General features: G+C 33.4%; 1 long non-coding RNA gene across 1 annotated transcript; it reads right to left on the bottom strand.

The window, feature by feature from the left end:
• Window positions 1-3,760: 3,760 nt before the first annotated feature.
• On the bottom strand, window positions 3,761-7,220 carry LOC145790639 (uncharacterized). The gene is made up of 2 exons (XR_014329504.1): window positions 6,706-7,220; window positions 3,761-4,022 (listed from the first exon to the last, which is right to left on the bottom strand). It is a non-coding gene; the product is annotated as an uncharacterized LOC145790639 (long non-coding RNA).
• Between the last annotated feature and the right edge of the window lie 9,787 nt (window positions 7,221-17,007).

Raw genomic sequence — 17,007 nt, 5'->3', positions numbered from 1 at the left:
GGGAGGATGTTCTCGGTTGCACATGTAGTTCTTTGACTCTCGTTCGAGTAGCTTGTAGCTCTTAGATCAATTAGTGTTTTGTAATTAATTAGCTTTGAATTTGTAATAGCTAGTTCATTAATTAGTTTAATTCTAATTTGTAATAATTAGTTAGTATAGTTAATTCATTTATTGGTTTTGTACTAATTAGTTAATTACGACATTCATTCGGACCCTCTTGCATAAGGGCAAATATGTAATAATTTGTGTATGTCTTCCAACCCCCATTTCTTTCTCCCTTTTATTTAGTTTCTTATAATGGTAGCATCATATTTTACATTTTTTCATATCATTACCATGTGTAAATATCCATTTTTGCATGCGTCGAGTTCGGTTCATCATTCTAACAAATATTGTCATTTCTTACTTACTTGAATATGTGTGCTACCGCATGTTTTAAATTGATTCATATGCCATGTTAGATAGACCGAACCTTATAGTTGCATGTTGTATGTGTTGCACTAGTCACTCACCTAGTAGAGCATGCATTTTTCTAATGATTTTATTTCTTTTGGCTTGCCTCAGTTGAGTATTAGGTGAGCATTTATTACTTTAGCATATTGTATGTGTGTTAGTGTTGCCAAATCAAGCATGTTTACCATGAGGTTAAGTGTTTAGTTGATATACGTCTTGAATGCTAGTGGATGAAAGCTTTTTCACTTAAATTGGGATGTTTTGATTGATATACATACGAGTTCGCTTTTACAAGTGACACGTATTCAAAACACTTTTCAAACAAACATGAAATCAAAGCGCTCCAAATTTTGTGAAATAGTCTATATTTGTGTGCATGGCATAGTAAAGATAGAATAACAATCGGAATAAGAGCATATACTGTACATAAGAATCACATCATAATTAGTAGAAGTTAATCTTTGATCGGGTGAGTGTGATGCTCAATTCATGACCTTCCCCTCTCATAACTAATTTCCGAGCCAAGACAATTTGGTAATGACGGACACGTGATCTTTGGCACGAGTCACGGGTTTTCTAAATTTTCTAAAAATATTTAGGTAGCGACTCTGAAATCTAGCAAAGTAATTTATTTTTGACATTTTTGATTAAAAATAGATTTTTTTTCCCCTAAAAATTGTTAGATTTGGACTCATTTGTGTTTTATTCGTTTCATATTGTACTTGTGAAACTAGATTCAGCACTACAAGAGTTCGAACTGTAGGGCTATCATATCCAAGGAGACTAAACCCCTCAAAGGAGCACGAAAAGGAAGCTACAATGGAGTAATTTTATGATACATATTCCTTTTGGGAAGAAATATGTACCATATGTCTTAGTTATAATTTTTATAGTCTTTGGTTGTAAACTATTGTATTATTAGTTATAACTTGATTATACATACACACTACAATATTAGTTATGACTCATTGTAATATTTGTTATGATATTATTTTAATTATGATCTCAAATGCCATTGGTTCTGTCTTTTGTAATGTTTGCTTATGACTTTTATTTTTTATTTTTTTTAGTTATGACTTAAAATAATAAATCTTATAAATGTCATAACCTACATATGATAGACATTTTCGTCATTTTTTGGAAGATAAACTTCACTTTAAGCTCATGTGCTTTATTCTAATTGTATTTTGTTCCTTTAGAAATAAGTATATAATTCCCTTATATTCTGATATGTGTTTTACACTTATTGTTGTTTTGAACGAAATTTCTAATAGTATACCTAGTCTATTTTGTGATTATTTTCAAATGATTGACAGGAATCCGCATATAAAATAAAATTACCCTTTTAAAAAATTGAGAAAGGAACATCTCTTTTCCTAAATTTACGTTAGCTCCACTATTATTATTTAGTGGCCCTTTAGTTTGACTTTTTTTTTTTTTGGTGTGTGTGTGTGAATTTTTTAAATTTTTTAAGAAAATATTTAGATTTTTAAGTTCTACACGAATTAAAAAAGTAAAAGAAAATAATAATAAAAAATTTAGTGAAAAATAATTGGCTTTTGTGTGTTTTTAGTGATTTTTAAATTTATTTTTTTTAAAATAAGGGGAAGAAAAAAAAAAACAAAAACCGTGCCAATAATTGAAAACAACCTTACATGCCCTGCTTTCCCCCACAAAAGCATTAAAGAGTGGGAAGGATGGATGGACCATGGATGGGTCAACCACTATTATATCTTTTTAATTTATCACTTTTAAATAATTTTTAATGATATAGTATTGCGCTTAAATCTTATATGATAAAATATTTAACAAGAAAAATACTTAAAAGTTCTAATTGAGCACTCCCAATGATATGAAATGAATCATGTGAAGGGAGGACCTATACTCCTCTCTCTATCTCTCTCTACTCTCTCTCTTCCATCTCATTAAAGATCAAAATAGACATGATATATTAAGAAATGTAGCACCACTCATTTGACAAATCAAAATTGAAATACACGCATCATTTAGGGTGATTTTAGCAGTGATAAATTAAGTGATGTCTCAGGCATTTTTCGTCAAGCTTGTTGCAAGATATTTTTCGAGTTAATAATGTTGGGATTATTACATTTATTTATTATATTTTATTTTGAAATTCGTTTGTGTCCCAATTTCAAGAGATAGTGGTTATGTTTTTAATTGTCCCCCTCCCCCCAAAAAAGGCTGTAATGTTTATTTATTTTTCTTAAATTTTATTACTACAATTCGATTACGTCCTCAATATGTTTTTGCAAACCACTATTTTACAGAGTTCGCTTGTTAATGGAGTGACTCGAGTTGGAGTGTCATGACTTTCTCCCTTAACCTCCAACTTCTACTCAAACATACTTTTTTAAACTATTATTTTATATAACATCGGTTTACCAATTGAGTGACTTAAGTTCAAATGTCATAAATACTTAACCTCTAACTTCTACTTAAAACACTTAACCTCTTGATACTCTCCCTCTTGATTTCTCCTTCCCTCACTAACACTTAACCTCTTAACTTCTGCTACTGTGTATCGATGCACTCTTGTGCTCGCGCACACACACAAAATCTATATAGAAAATGTTATAAAAATTAATGATCTTTTTTTTTAATTAATGTAACATTTATGATATTAATGAAATTTGAAATATGATCATCTTTTATAATATAATAAGTGTCGGATTGATAAATAAAAAAATTATAAAATTTATTAATTTGCATAGGTTCCGTCTGGTTTTATTTTCAGAATCAATTTTCTGAAATTATTCCAAAAAAATATAAATTAGTTGCATACGAGTAAGCACTAAGAAGGTTTTTTTTTTTTTTAAATTTTAAAAATTATTTTTGCATCTGAAAAAGGTCAAACAATATGAAAAAAAAAAAAAAAAAGAGAAAATTACTTATCAGAGTACTTTTTCAAAACATAAAAAAATAAAAAAAATCAAATGAATGGATGCATTTTAATAATTAAATTAATAAACTTTTTCATTAATTTATAAATATTTTGTAAAAACTCCACTGGAGTGTAATTTTCCAAAAAATTAATGAATATTTTTTTATTTTTAAAATTTTTTTCATCAAATTATCTTTTAATTTTTTCTTCAAAAAAATTATTTTAAAAATAAACCAAACGAAGCCTTATTTTTCTACCTAAGCCACCGCTAGTGCTGTTTCCGTGCACTTAATGAACATTTTTTATTTTTATTTTTTATTTTTATTTTTTATCCTCAAAAAAAAAATGAACATGTTTTTTGATTTTTGCATTTCAATTAAGAGTAAGCGACGTTGCTACAGGGCCTGAAACACACAACGCCTCGAATGGCTCGAAATTAGTTTCCCTCCGAAAATTTGATTCACGTGGAGCTCACGTGTTCTGCATGGCAAACTAATGAAATGAAAAAAAAAATAAATAAATAGAAACAACAGAGGAGAGAAGGGAAAGAGAGGGAGGTTGCAACCACGACGATGACGGCGAGAGAGACGATCACAACAACGACCGACTTGGTGTTCACCGACAAGCGTCGTTGACCACCGTCCACCGCTGTTCGGAATCTCCACCGCTGTAGGTGAGTAATTGGTTTATAAACTGATATTTGATACAGATATTTGGTTTATAAACATTAGTCTCATTTGTCAACTGATATTTGATACAGTTTATAAACTACGGTTGTCTCATTTGTCAATTGATATTTGATGCAGAGTATAAACAGATTATAATCTGTTCATTTGGTAGAGTTTTCTTGGCAACTGATATTTGATACAGTTTTCACAAAACTATACAAGATGAATTTTTTATAATACTCATAAATCTGATAAATAGATGAACAGATAAACAAATTATCTGTGCACTGCAGGAACCAATAACTTATTTTCCTAAACAGATTGAACATCTCGTTATTGGTCAACATTTTTTTTTTTTTTTTTGAGATGCATTTGTAAGAGGCAATCTGATTTTGAATCTGTTTCTGTATGAATCTGTCTGTAAAAAAAAAAAATTTGGTTGTTCTGGAAGCAAGCCCTCTGTTAAACATTTCCATTATAGTGATGCATGCCAATTGTTTGATGAAAGTCCCCATAGAGAAATTGTCCTGAATTTTTATGTGTTTGTTGATGAAAGTCCCGATGCTAATAATCTGTGTCATCTTTCTTGATGCTAATCTGTGTCATACTAAATTATGTTTGAAACTAATTTTGTCATTTAGGGCAATTTACCTAATCTCAGTGTTCTTAATTTACCTAATCAACTCTTTACTGAGATAATCTCAGTATAAGAATTAACTCATTACTGAGATCAATGTGTTGAATTTATCTCAGTGTTGTCATCCATTGCTGGTTAACCTTGAAAATGCACTTACATTGTTGTCATCCATTGTTGTCATTTACCATGTAAGAACTTGAAAATCATTGTAAACCATTTCAGTGATGTTTGATGTTTGAAATGAAATATCCCAATCCAATATGAAAAACTATGTGGTTACTGGTTAAGTTGGAGAACCTTAGAAAAATTGAAATGCACATACATGCACTTACACTTTATTTTGTATTTGGTTTGAAGCTACACGAACTACACGCTTCAAAGGACATTGATTCAAACAATCCTTCATTGAATGGGAGTGAGGAAGTTGAAGGGGCGGAGAACAATCCGTCATTAAATGAGATTGGTGAAGTTGAAGAACCTAAGAAGGGCATGTGTTTTAGCTCAAAGCAAGAAGTATATTCGTTTTACACAAAATATACGAAGCACCTTGGATTTGCTGTAGCTTATAGAACACAGAATATTGGACAAGATAGGGAAGTAAAATACTTTGGAATTGAATGTACTTGGACTTGCAAGAGAACAAAACGATCAGAAGTACACCCTCTCAAACCATCTTTGTCATCATTCATTGAATGTAAAGCAAAGGTTAGAGCAACTCTACAAAAGGATGGAAAATTTAAGTTGAGGTTTTGAAGCCATTATGAAAATCTCTCCAAGTATCTAATCCCATTTGTTCTCCTAGCTATGGTCTCTAAGTGTCAGTTGGCCATTAGAATGCTTTCGCTGTACATATAAGGTTTTGTTGGAAGTCAAAATATTAATCAATGTTGTTCGTAATTGTAAAAATCTCATTGCTATACTATTGTTGTCTTAAATTTTGTATAAAAATTCTGTTTCAATATCATTTCCTGGATTGAATTGTTTGGTCAAGTCTTCACTATTTCCTAGTCAAATGAAGCCAGGGAGCAAAATTCAAAGGAGCAAGCAATAGCTAGACAGGGTGTTGTGAGCCCATAGTTCACATGGAATCTGATCTGCAGCAGTTTGATGAATTATTTTCACCAAAGATTGCAATCCTGAAGATAGTATTGGTGTTTCTAAGGGGCACTTCTTTTTAAAACTCAAATAATTATTTTGCTGTCAATATGGTACATTGGTGAAGCCTTTTCAGGAACAAAATTCTTATAGATGAATGTTACAAAAAAAACTGTCCATATGTCTCTCACAAGTCACCTAAGCATTCAAGCATACCACCCCCCATGCACTTTTAGCTGGTTCTTATTGACTATATGTCATCATCCTCTAATCTTAGCTTACCATACTTTCTTGATGTCATCATCCTCTAATTTTATTGATTTTCCTCTAGCAAATTATCTTCAATGATGTTGGGAGGGAAACAAAAGATAAAAAGCCAGATTTATATACAGTTCACAAAACATGTAAACAAGAAGCATTGAATAACATGTACACAAATTCATTAAAATGAGGTTATCTTGAATTATTAGTAGCATTTCTGGCAATCTGTTTAGATTTCTGGCAATCTAAATAGCATTTTTGGCAATCATGAATTATTAACAGATTGAAAATCAGTATTGATTTTCATGGCAATCTGTTTACAGATTGAACATTTTGGCAGATTCATAGATTGAACAAGTTGGGGACTTCCATTACAGATTGAACAAGCTGTAATGAACATTTTGTTCAATCTGTAATGTAATGCAAATCTGTAATGAAAATCTAAACTACAAGTATCAATCTGTAATGAACAAAATCAGTTGGGGACTTTCATCAAACACTTGGCATGCATCAATATAATGAAAGATGTTTAACAGAGAGTCTGATTCCAGAACAACCAAATAATTTTTTTTTTAACAGATGCATCTCAAATAGCTTACTTCAGAACAAATGCATCTCAAAAAAAAAAAAACAGTATAGTGTTTGGGCTCAATCATCAAACCCTAGTTTTTTGAGTTTACAAAGTTTACCTGAGATTGAGAGGAGAGAGGAGGTGACAGAACAGAGCAATAGAGACTCGAATGATTCTTCAAAGGAGATAGACTCGAATGATTCTTCAGAACGATGACAAACAGAGCAATAGCGAGTTTCAAAGTTTAGTGTTTGGGTATGAGAACAAAAATGAGGACTTCGGGCGAGATAGATTTGAGTATGAGAAGAAGAAAAATGAAGACGGGCGAGATAGGCGCGTGAGCGCACGTTTTCGAGCCTTTCAAGCCAATAATTTTGAGCCCTCAAACAATTTTGTAAGAGCAAGACTGTCAAAGGGTCCGTTTGGTAAGTTAGATTCGGGTTATTTTAGTCACAAAAGATAAAATAGGCTATTTTAGTCATGACAAATAAAATATCACATTCAACCCATAATTATTACACTATTCTCTCACAAAAAAAGTTAAAAAAGTCAAAAAGGGAAAAAGCCCTTCCCAAACCAAGCTTTTTAGTCCAGGCTAAAATAGCTAAAAAAGGCAAAAAGTCAAAAAATCAACTCACTTCCCAAACGGAGGCAAAGGAACTAAAGTTCTTCAAAAATACTCATATAAGATTAATTTGTTAGGTGAACAAGCCAAAGCAAAGGAACTAAAGTTCTTCAAAAATACTCATATAAGATTAATTTGTTAGGTGAACAAGCCAAATTTGAATTGCTTTTAAAGGTAATTAAGCTTTTCAAATCAAATTTAACTTGGGAAAGTCTACATTGTTTTTAAGATGTGTACCATATATATCTTTGATTATGACATTGAGTCAATGATTGTGATATATTGAGTTGTTAATTATAACACATTGGTAGCGTTTGGTAATGTTTACGTTTTTTATTTATGTTTACAAAAGTTGTTTTTGTTTAGTTTTAGAAAAACGTAAATTACAAACGCGTTTGGTTTGAACAAAATATTTAAAAAATTTTAAAAACATAAATTAAAAAATATGTTTGTTCAGGCCTAAAATATTTATATTTATTTTTCTTATTTATGACTATGGGATCACACACATTATAATTGAAAAAAAAAATTAATTAAAAAAATATTTGAAAAAACATTTAATTGGAAAAAAAATTATTTGAAAAAGAAATTAATTAAAAAAATATTTGAAAAAAATATTATTTGAAAAAAAATTAATTGAAAAAAATTATTTGAAAAAATAAATTGAAAAAATAAATTAATTGAAAAAAAATTAATTTAAAAAAAAAATTTAAAACTGAAAACGTAAACTCATTTTTTGAGTTTATGCTTTTTCCTTAAATTTATAAATTGAGACAACCATTTATAAATCAAAAAAAATTATCAAATAAATTTTTATGACAGTTTTTTAAATTTTTGTAAATATAAATTCAAAATTGAAAACGGAATGGTTACCAAACAGACTCTTGTGATTTTAGTTATGACAAAATTTTAGTTATAATTAAAGAATTATATTATACCTTATGTGATATTTATTATGGTTCAATATTTTTTTTAATTATGATTTTTATAATATTGAATTATATAATTTATAATAATTAAATTTACGAATAACATAACTCGTATATGATAACAAGTATTTTCCTAAACAAGTCACTATTCCCATCATTTTCAACCTAATTTCAACCCTATTTATCAAACAAATGCATAGTAGTAATGCCCAAATCAACACATAACATGTAAAAAATAAATAAATAGTAAAACAAAACTTGTGAGAGAGAGAGAGAGAGAGAGAGAGAGGGAGGGAGGGGAGGAGGGAAGGAGGGCTACAAATGAATAAACAAAGGGTAAATTACATTTACCTCCCCTGAGGTTACTAACAAATACAGGGACCTCCCCTGTAGTTTGAATAATTACAATAACCTCCCCTACTTTACCTGACAATGTCAAGATTCCCCCTTCTGTTGACTTCCGTTTATTTATTTCACAGAAAACGCTGATGTCATCAAAGCCAAACATTAAAATGTCTATAATGCCCTCAAGTGTCCTCAACCCATCTATGTCCGGAACAGTGTATTTTCTGAGAAAATGGTGGATAGTTTCCTTTGCCTTCATTTTGTGACTGCTAACTCCATTACCATCTCTCTCTCTCTCTCACACTCTCTCATAAATCTTCAAAAATGTCTTCTCAAATGCGTACCTAACTAAAGTAGTACTTTCATTGATTGAATTCATTCCAAAAGCTAAATTAGTTTCTCTCTCATGATCAACCTTACTTCTCTCCCTAATTTTCTCGCGTTTTTGCCGTAAAATCCAAAACCCACCACAACCCAGAAACAAAACAAACCCACAACCTATCACAACTACACAAATCACAATGGTTCTAACTCTACCATTCGAATTGCTCAAATCAGAAAAATCAAAACCAAACAGACAGTTGGCAGTAACTTCATCGGTTGGGCCAAAACGATTGATAAACACCGCGGCGTAAATCGAAAGGTACGCCATGCAATCGGAGAGGTTTCCAATTGATCGGCCGTTCAAATTCGAAGGCTTGAGGCTCGAGAGACTGGTGGTGCAAGAAGCGCACGGCCAACCGTTACCAAGAGATTGATTACACGCCTTCACGGCATCGTCTAACGCCGATTTCGAAACATTGCCTTCGAATGCATCAAGAGTAGTGATGTTCATACAACCCTCGGCGATCCAAAAGGCCTGGAAACTGCAGATTTGTGAATATCATTGAAATTGGGGAAGAAATCGTTTATTAGGGTTTGGTATGAAACCCAACAAGACTCGGCGGAGTCAATCGGAGGAAGAAAATTGTTGGTGATTCGGAGATAATCGGACTGAATGATTCGGAGACCGACCTTGATGTAGTGACAAGAGACGAAATCAGAGTTGAGTTTTGGACGATTTGAGGATTGAATGAGTCGGCGAAGGACGTCGAAATCAAGAGGACATGATGAGGTTGTGGTGTGGAGGTGGCGGGCGGCAGAGGCAGTGGTGGAGGAGGAAGAGGAGAAAAGAGAGAGGTGGAGTTGTAGAGAGAGAAAGAGGAGGAAGATGAGGGACATCTGGGGAGTGATTTAGAGAATTCAGATTACAGTGCTGTTGCAATTGGAAACTAAAGTGAAGTTGGGATTGGGGGATGAGATGAGATGAGAGAGAACAAAAAAATTAAAATTAAAATTAAAAACAAAGTTGAATACTATAATCAAAGGGTATTTTCGTCTTTTCATGCTCAAATAAAAGGGTAATATGGTCATTTTGTATACAAAAGTAACGTCGTTTATGTATAATTGACGGATTGGGGGAATCTGTACAATGTCAGGTAAAGTAGGAGAAGTTAGTGTAATTATTGAAACTACAGGGGAGGTCCCTGTATTTGTCAGAAACCTCAGGGGAGGTAAATGTAATTTACCCATAAACAAATGTTGTGTATTTGACAAAGGGGAGTCTCTCTGACAGATTCAATAGCTTTTCCAAGTTTAGGTATAGAACTATAGACCCAGCAGACTGATGCATATATATATATATATATGAAAAATGTTAATGTTTCATCAAATGTCTCACGTTACATCCACACAACCCCCAATCAAAAAAGTCTTACTGATTTTCAATTGGCAACTTGTTTGAATACTTCACCACCGATGATTAGGAAAGTGATTTCTTTAGAAAAAGTCCCTGATCGACTAATCTGCAGTGAAAAATAATGTCCCTAATTTTGCTGATGGTGCCTTGAATTTTATTTTTTTGCGGAAGACTCAAACAAATATCAACAAATACCAATAAGACTTGTGGGTTTTCTCTTTCTGTAACGCCTCACTAAACTTCCGATGTGGAACAGCGTAACGCTTTCAAAATAATAGATATAAATCCATCATTCAAGACATCTATAGCCATAAGAGAATAACACATGTTTCCATTTATCAGTATTTAGTACAAAAAGTATTGCAGGTTGACAACAAAAGTAAATGCCCTACGGGCTTACAACTTTCTAAGTCAACACTTGAGTTCAACAAAAGAGAGTTCTAACTCTAAACACATTAAGCCTTTGGCTTGAATTATATGTAATTCAAAAGATAATCACAAAAGTAAGCCTTCAACTTCTATAACCTCCCAAGCTATATCCTTGGAGGCAGCATATCACCTGCACCTGAAAATGATGTCCCATAAAAGGTGAGCCAAAGCCCAGTAGAGATATGCTAAACCAAATATGAGCAATAATTAAAATGTTAGCATTTGATAAATGTTTAACTCATATAAACAAACGTACATCTCTTTCATAACCAACCCATAATCACAAATATATTTCAATCCCTTTCCGTTTCATTATCCAAACCAATTCATAGTCATGGTTCTCTGATTATCCAGACAGTTTATAATGAGACTACAACTCATATTATCAACAATACTTCGATTATGATCAATTTACATGAGACTATAACTCACATTATTAACACTTCAACACTTCACTTTCAAATGAGACTACAACTCATAACATTAACACTTCAACACTTCGATCATCTACATTATACAAACGTAATTAAGATTTCGGGACTTTCACCATGGACACTCCCGCCAACTTAGTTATCAACAGAGTCCATCCCCTATCTCCTCTCAAACCATAGAGTACATCCCCTATCTCCTCCCAAACAAGATACATATGCAATGTTTTCAAACACTTATCATATATAATGATCAAGCAAAGTACATATTCAATGTGTTATTTATTCCATCCGTCATATTCATTGACGTACTCAATTGATTAGTTCTAATTCACCTAATCATCATGCAGTGTTTACAACAATTAAGACTATCCTCCACCGATAGCCCAAAACAATTATTTCTAAACAGATAATAAATTATCAAACAGATAAATTATCTACAATTTCAAAGGTGAGTGATTAATCAATCCAACTCCACCATTCAGTCTCATAATTTTCCAATTTCATGGTTTTCAACTCAATTTCATGTTTCCATATTTCCCGGATTAATTATACAAATTAATCAATTATATTAAATTAGGGCTTTTTCTCAATTTTCTCAAATATTGCATCCAAAGCCAAATTCCATCAATCATACACAATAGCTTCATTTTAGGGACCACTCATACACTTGGAACCCCAAAAATAGAAAACCCCTCTTTTATAATTCCAATTTCAAACCCTAGTTTCTCTCAAAAACCCCAAACAACACCATCTATGCAAAAATACATAACATCTATGTCAAAACTCATAGAAAGGAGTAGGTTATCCCTACCTCAAGTGAAGAGACTCAAAGGAGATGAAGGTGAAAACCCAAGATGCTCCAAACACCAATTTTTTCGGATCAAAACGAAAATCACGCCAAGCTCCACACTTTATACAAAGGAACTAGGGTAGAAGATCACTAGAACTAGATGTATTTGTAGAGAGAAGATGTATCATAGAGAGAGAAACTCTCAAATTAGGGTTTTGGAATGCTTTAGAGAGAGAGAGGGGGCCGAAAAGTGATTTCAAAAGCTTCAACTCGGGCTGACATACAATACAGCCCGCTCAAGCATGGAACGCCCCGTTCGAGCATCAGACACAGACTCCCGCTCGAGCGTAAAAAGCGCCGCTCGAGCGTGGAATGCACACTTCTAGATGTTCTGCAGACGAAGGTCCCCGCTCGAGCGTGATAGTGGACGCTCGAGTGTCCGGTGACCTGCAGGAAAAATACTGAAGGTTGAAGAATCTCGCTCGAGCGTCAGACTGCCCGCTCGAGCGGATGAGCAAATGCAAAAAGGGCCCGCTCGAGCGTGAAGGCCAAAATCTGGGTAGAAACTATTTGTTTGTAAACACAACCAACCTGTTTCAAACCTGCCCAACACATCCCAAAACTCAAATACAAAGAATTAAAGGACGGAAACACAACACAGACAACAACAATCATCCACGGAACCGAGTCCGGATTACAATAAACAACGGAGGGAAAACCCGGGATCGCTATGGACAGAGTATTAGAAACTCCCCCACTTATAAATTTTCGCACCCCACTACTTGTTGGGGCAAGTAACTTGTTGGTCGACCATTAATACCCAAAAAATTAAATCCAATTACTTAGTAGTAATTAAGTAGTGCTTTATATGTCCAAGATCACCCATGCAAACTTTCGATGTGGGACAGGTGTTACATTTACCAAGCCTTCAATATTTAAAAAAGTTAGTTTATATTGTTGACTTAGGCGCCAACAATTAACCTTAACTAACCTGGGTCTTTTATATATATATATATATATATATTCTTGCAAAAGAGATGATGGAAATTAGGTCATAGTGTGTAGTTGTTGTATTGCAATTAATTTGAATAACTCAAATTGTATGTATGGGATATTATTTGATATTTGGGATGAGTTAGTGGCGGCCACACATGGTTGTATTAATGTATTGCAGATATGAATGTTGAATAGTCAAGTAGATGGGTAAGCATGAAGAAAATTTCTTCTCTTGAATACATCTAATAATGAACAGAAGGAAACAGAATAAAAGAAATTGGGTGGTTTCAAAGTGGTTCCTTTTAATTCAGTGAGTTTCAAGAAATTTATATGGTTCTTTCTTGAATAATGGGTTCTAGAATTCAGGTCTTTCTGTTGGTTACTTCTGTCCAAATTTTACTTGTGGCTGCATTTATGAATCCTCAGGATGGTAAGTTTAATTCTTATGTCCAAGTTTTTAGTTTATTGGCATCACTAGTTATATTAGTGTTTAATGATATATGCAAAAAGAGAGCTTCAATCTCTGTTCTTAGCTTTTCCATGCCTTGATTAATACAAACAAGAATACATCCTTGCTTGCTAGTTAATGGATCCTCCAGAAAACACAAAAGTTCTTTAGCTGATGTTAGGATAGAATATGCTTGAACTCTTTCTGGTTTCTTTCTCTTCACACCTTCTCATTTATTGTGGGGTTGATTCTTCATAAAAGGAGAAGCAATTATGTTTTCTATTGTTTCTGATAATGAGAACTAAACTGAAATTCACTGGTGGATGTTGTCATTTCCCCTAATCCTTTCAACCTTCATCAATCAAAGGATTAGATCTATGTCCATCACTTGGTTATGACAAGCTACTTCTCTCTGAAGCTATCTAATTTTCCTGGGAATACTATTCACTATGCAAGGATGCAAACTGGAATACATAATTGCATTCCTACTAATCATTAACTTCTTTCCAAAACTAGAAGTCTTAGATATGCTACCATGTTTTATCTTGTTTAGCAGTAAGTTCTTGTAATCACCCTGACTCCTAACCAGCATTGGTGTGCATTGAGTATTGAGTTTGAATGGGTATCTTGGGTATGTATATCAATAAGAGCAATGAACCCAAATGACACCTCATTGGCTAACTCTTTTGGGTGAGCCAGCTGTAATGACATTCTTTACACTATGTTTGGATCATGGATTTGGATAGGGATTTGTAGAGAACAAAGAAAACAGGAGGGAGATGTGAAAAATGTTAGCTTATATTCATTCATTAACATTTCCCTCCCTATTTCTTTTCTTTACATAAATCCATGATCCAAAACAACCTTAGGATGAGTCTTTTCTTTTGATGGAGGTCCCTTGTAGGGATGCAAGGCGATGAATTGAGTATATATCATTTTGGGTGAGTTTTCGAGATTGTTATTGTTCTTTGTTCCAACACTAAGTCGTAACGGCAACCCTTGGCATAACTCTTTTTGGAGGCCCTGGAGACATAAGGCAGTAAATTGGGTATATACCGTTTTGGGTGAGTTTACTTTTCTCAATTTGCATGCTATTTTGGGGTCACTCAGAGCCAGAAACAACCTTTGGATGTTTGAGTTCTTTAACTGAAACATGAAATGGTCTTGATTATTCAAAAGTGGGGTCACTTAAAAACAATCTTTTGATGTCTGAGTTCTTTAATATCAAATGGCCTCTGATTATTCAGATTCAGAAGTGGTAACATGAGTACCAAGGCAGTTCCTTAAACTAGAAAATATTTGGTCATATGAAATCTGAGAAGAGGGCGAGCTCGAGAAAAGCTATCCCTTCTGCTTATAGATTACTGGCTGCTGTTGGTTTATCATGCCCCAAGCTATGGTTTTCCTGAATCCTAATAAAAAAATTGGGGTTCTTCCCTTGCAATATTTTCATCTACAAGGAATGTCTTGGAGAGTTTATGTTTGTGATTTTTTGGGCAATATAACTCTGGAATTTTATTTTGTCTATGATATAGATGCTGCTATAATCGCTCTCAAAGTTTCCTGGGAGAACACACCACCCAGTTGGGTTGGGTCAGATCCATGTGGCAACAATTGGGAAGGAATTCAGTACACTAATTCACGTGTGACAGCTATGTAAGTCGCCATTGTGTTTTGTTTCCTTTTAAATGCTTAAGGAGAGTTGCTTACTCTGCATTTTCTAAATTGAGGTTAACTATCAGTTTTAATGCCAAAACATTAGCGAGCATGAATTTGACTGGTCAGCTGCCCGGAGACATTGGATCGTTGTCTGAATTACTGACTCTGTAGGTCTTATATTTTCACTGTCCCTTGGCTTCCATGAATGGATACAATTTTATTTAATGAAGCATCATTCAGTTACCATTGTTCATTCTGGACTACTATACTCTTTTGGATTTTTCAAAGATCGGCATTATTGATCAACAATCAGTGCTCCTTGTTGACTTCTATATATATCTAGTACATATTAGCTATGTTCCCAGAATGGAATTCATATTTTATGTCTTCACACACATTTGTTAGTTCCCTAATTACTTTACATCACTAATTCAAAATACTAATAGTGACACACTAGAATGGTGCTACAGTTCATGTCACTTAAAATGTCTGATTGGCGTGGTAGAAAACACTACATGGAAACTAGTGTCCCTACTTTATTATTAATAGCTTTTTGAAATTGTTGTTGTTATTTATTTATTTATTTGTTCTCTCATAAGAATTGTTAAAATTGAGTTCTGACTATTACTTTCTGCATATAGGGATCTATCTTACAACCCGGTCTTGACAGGTTCTCTTCCTGCATCAATTGGAGATTTGACGAAGCTGTCAAACCTGTAAGAAAATTTTGATTGTTGTTGTATGGTGGCTGATTACTCAGATGGATATATGTGTTGTTAAAAACATTGCTTCTTGCATCTCTGACTCCTGGTTGGTTGCGATTTCTCTGGTCCAATTCCTAACGAAATAGGATCTCTGCAGCAGCTGTTCATGTAGTAAGCATTTGGACTTTGGTATTTTTCTTCTGTTTAAATTGAGAAATTATAAATGTGAAACTTAATTTGAAGTATTGTCAATTGACAGCACAGTTTTACCATTTTAGGTGCTTTCTGTAGGAGATTAGAAATTCATAGTTCAGGGAATGTTGCATCTTTAGGCATTAGTCCTGCAATGAGTAAAAATGGGAATTTTCACTCCTTACGCAGCATGAGGCTTGTATTCCCTTGTGATGGAACAATGGAATGACAGAACTGTAAACAAACTCATAACAAGCTCAAGTTATCAGGTAAACTATTTCACCCTCTGAAATATAATCAGAAAATGAAAAGGACATTAACTAGAATCTTCCACATACTTTTTGACACAATAATTGTCTACTCCCTCAATAATTTGATCTTAAAGAGGATTAAGTGTGGAAGTTGGTTTCCTATGAAATCATAATATTTGCGCCTTTCAAACCTACTTCCACTTAATCCTCTTTCATGCTTCTAAAAAAGTAGAAAAATTGAATCTGGGATCTATTTTTGGTCATTCAAATCTTGCATTAGAAGCTCCATTCTTTGAATTCATATCATCTAGTAAGCTTTTGCAAGTTTCAGTTCCAAAAATTTTGTTAAAGTGCATATATACTGAATGTCTTACAACTTACTATGTTTTACAATGCAGTTATGTGTCTTGGCCTACATTTTAATACTTTCATTCCGTTCCAACCACTTCATTGGAAATATACCGCCTACAATTGGTAATCTAGCAAATCTTTCTTGGTTGGATCTGGCTGACAATAAGCTTGAGGGAACCATCCCTATCTCTAGTGGGACCTCACCCGGTCTGGATATGCTAGTTAAGACGCAGCACTTGTATGTCTAATCTTTCTATGTGTGTGCATTTAATCAGATTAGTCCTTTCTATGTTGTTCATTTCCATATACTAATGACCTTTCTATTATGTACAGGCATTTTGGAATGAATAATCTCTCTGGCAAATCCCATATTAACTTTTCAGTTCAAACATGAGTCTCATACATTTGTAAGTAATATTGATCTAGTTATTTATTCCAAAGTGTCAGTGGTATGTACTTGAATGATAGGACAAGAGGTTATGCATGTACGAAAACTTTTGTAGTGTAAAATAGGCACAACATATGTTAAGAT

The sequence above is a fragment of the Camellia sinensis genome, chromosome 5 (genome assembly GCF_055761805.1).
Source record: "Camellia sinensis isolate YWXY chromosome 5, ASM5576180v1, whole genome shotgun sequence".
Lineage (NCBI taxonomy): Eukaryota > Viridiplantae > Streptophyta > Magnoliopsida > Ericales > Theaceae > Camellia > Camellia sinensis.
Note: the sequence above shows the minus strand (reverse complement) of the source record. Positions and strands in the feature narration are given on the sequence as shown.